The sequence below is a fragment of the Schistocerca piceifrons genome, chromosome 11 (assembly GCF_021461385.2).
Source record: "Schistocerca piceifrons isolate TAMUIC-IGC-003096 chromosome 11, iqSchPice1.1, whole genome shotgun sequence".
Taxonomy (NCBI): Eukaryota; Metazoa; Arthropoda; class Insecta; order Orthoptera; family Acrididae; genus Schistocerca; species Schistocerca piceifrons.
Window position 1 is genome coordinate 31,649,634 of NC_060148.1, and position 2,789 is coordinate 31,652,422.

The following is a 2,789-nucleotide window of genomic DNA, read 5'->3' on the forward strand; positions in this document are numbered from 1 at the left end:
GGTAGCTCAGTTGGTAGAGCACTTGCCCGCGAAAGGCAAAGGTCCCGAGTTCCAGTCTCGGTCGGGCACACAGTTTTAATCTGCCAGGAAGTTTCATATCAGCGCACACTCCGCTGCAGAGTGAAAATCTCATTCTGGAAACATCCCCTATGCTGTGGCTAAGCCATGTCTCCGCAATATCCTTTCTTTCAGGAGTGCTAGTTCTGCAAGTTTCGCCGGAGAGCTTCTGTAAAGTTTGGAAGGTAGGAGACGAGATACTGGCAGAAGTAAAGCTGTGAGTACCGGGCGTTAGTCGTGCTTCGGTAGCTCAGTTGGTAGAGCACTTGCCCGCGAAAGGCAAAGGTCCGAGTTCGAGTCTCGGTCGGGCACACAGTTTTAATCTGCCAGGAAGTTTCAACTTGCTTATTTTGTTTGTCGCCCTAAGCTTGCGACACATCTATGTAAATCTCAAAGTTAAGTATTGTCATTTACTTCTCGTAATAAAACTCGTTAATATGATTTGTTTGAATTATGTCTAGCGATCCGAGAAAGCAGGTTTCCTAAACACCCCATATTCGACAACTAGGCAGGCTACACGGTGCATACAGATAACCTGCACTGTAAATGTTCATTGCACATTCTTGACATCTTCAGAATTGCCATTTTCGATTACATTATGATGATCTGAATATGGGTCTCGTCCCAAAACTGGTCATCGAATGAATGAAAAGTAACAATTTACGACGGTGGACGGGTTTCTCGTTCCAATGAGTAACAGAAGTTGCTACTCCAGCATGCTGGCAGTCCCAAAAAATTTCCTTTAATGATTCAGATTGCAACTCATGACTGCACGTGTCAGTCAAAACTGAGGTGCGTGTTTTAGGTACTATTTTTTATTTTTGACTTCATCACTTTTTTATAATACAGTCATAACCGGTTTCGGCCATCTTCAGATGGTGTGGGCAGCATTTGAAGAACAAGTGTTCATGCGTTGACAACCTATGAACACCTGTTCATCAAAAACTGCCAGTAGCATCTGAAGATGGCTTTAGGAGACCTAAACCTGTTCTGGTTGCATCATAAAAATGTGTTAGGTTTTTTAGGCAATTTTCAGCAGGCGATATATGTCTCAAAGAAGTCTTGACACAGAACTGCATTAAGTGGGTGCCTATGAATGAGGTTTTTTATTAGTGTTTCATGCTTTGTGTTTCAATATTCACGATAAATGAAATGTTTTAAGTGATTTTCGTACCAGATGACGGAGTTCGGCCGAAACCGGTAGTACTAATAAAATCCAGTTAACGCAGTTCAGTGTCGTGATTTTTTGGAATCATAAAAAGTGATGCAGTAAAAAATACAACCTTACAATACCTTCTCCGCAAACAGAATGTCGTTTTTCCCAAAAGGAGTGGGATTTATGAACAATTAAAAATTAAGAAAACCAAATTATGTTCTTCAATGTTTCATACATAAAGAAATTTCAGGAAAAAACGTTATAGCACTACAGAAGATGAAAAAATACAGACATAAAGATAACACATTGAAAATGCAGATAATAAAAATGAAGAAACTGTCAGTTTCACAACTTATTTTCTATATATCTTAAAAACATGAATTTGAAGGCGTGTTCTGTTCTGAATATACTTGTCTAAGTATAAATCGCTTCACACGGATTTGAATAACAAGTAGCTGATGAAATCGAAGCAACTACTGGCTGGCCTAGAAGTGGAACAGAGAAGTTTTCTTTCTGTATCAACATTATCAGGGTTTGATTTTGACATCAGTTTCATTCACGGGGCCCATAGCCGTGTGTCTCTGATCAAAAGTTGTCAGATAGTGGGATATTAAAGGAGCTTTTAAGTTTGTGGTGTTACCAGAGGTTCCAAGTACGTCCCCACAATAATTTCGCACCTCTCTCTCTCTCTCTCTCTCTCTCTCTCTCTCTCTCTCTCTCTCTCTCTCTCTCTACACCCGAACAGGCAATGAAGGCCCAAAGATACCGACCGGCCGCCGTGTCGTCCTCAGCCCACAGGCGTCACTGGATGCGGATATGGAGTGTCATGTGGTCAGCACACCGCTCTCCCGGCCGTACATCAGTTTCCGAGACCGGAGCCGCTACTTCTCAGTCAAGCAGCTCCTCAGTTTGCCTCACAAGGGCTGAGTGCACCCCGCTTGCCAACAGCGCTCGGCAGACCGGATGGTCACCCATCCAAGTGCCAGCCCAGCCCGACAGCGCTTAACTTCGGTGATCTGACGGGAACCGGTGTTACCACTGCGGCAAGGCCGTTGGCAAATTCGCACTTTTAGTATCGTTTCATTTTAGATCCTTCCGAAGATGACTTTTGAGGGGCATTTCCTTCTTTCCGTGTTCACACTCGGAAATACTAATATAAAAAATAAAGTGGTCGTATGGTAGTGATGGCCGGGAGTCCCCACTTAAAGTTCGGCCGCCGAGTTGCAAGACAATTCAGGTGACGTCACATTGGGCGACTTGAGTGTCGATGATGATGAAATGACGATGGGGACAACACAACTCCCGGTCCCTGAGCGGAGAATATCTCTGACCCAGTCGGGAACCGAACTCGGGTCCATTGCACGGTAGTGAAACGCGCTAGCCACTCAGCTAAGAGTACGGACTAATATTAACATAAACACACAGAGATGAACGTATAACACAAACAGAACAGGTCCCGAGAATTACATTTCAAACATTTCTACGAACTTTAATTTCGAGCGAGAGGAAGTTATGAAAATACGTAATTGATAACAGTCAAAATTTCCGTATGAAATTAAAAAATACCCTTATGTAC

At 43.1% G+C, this 2,789-nt stretch overlaps 1 pseudogene; it reads right to left on the bottom strand.

Annotated features, from left to right (window-relative positions):
- Nucleotides 1-2,152: 2,152 nt before the first annotated feature.
- LOC124720574 lies at nt 2,153-2,270 on the bottom strand (annotated as a pseudogene).
- Nucleotides 2,271-2,789: the final 519 nt, after the last annotated feature.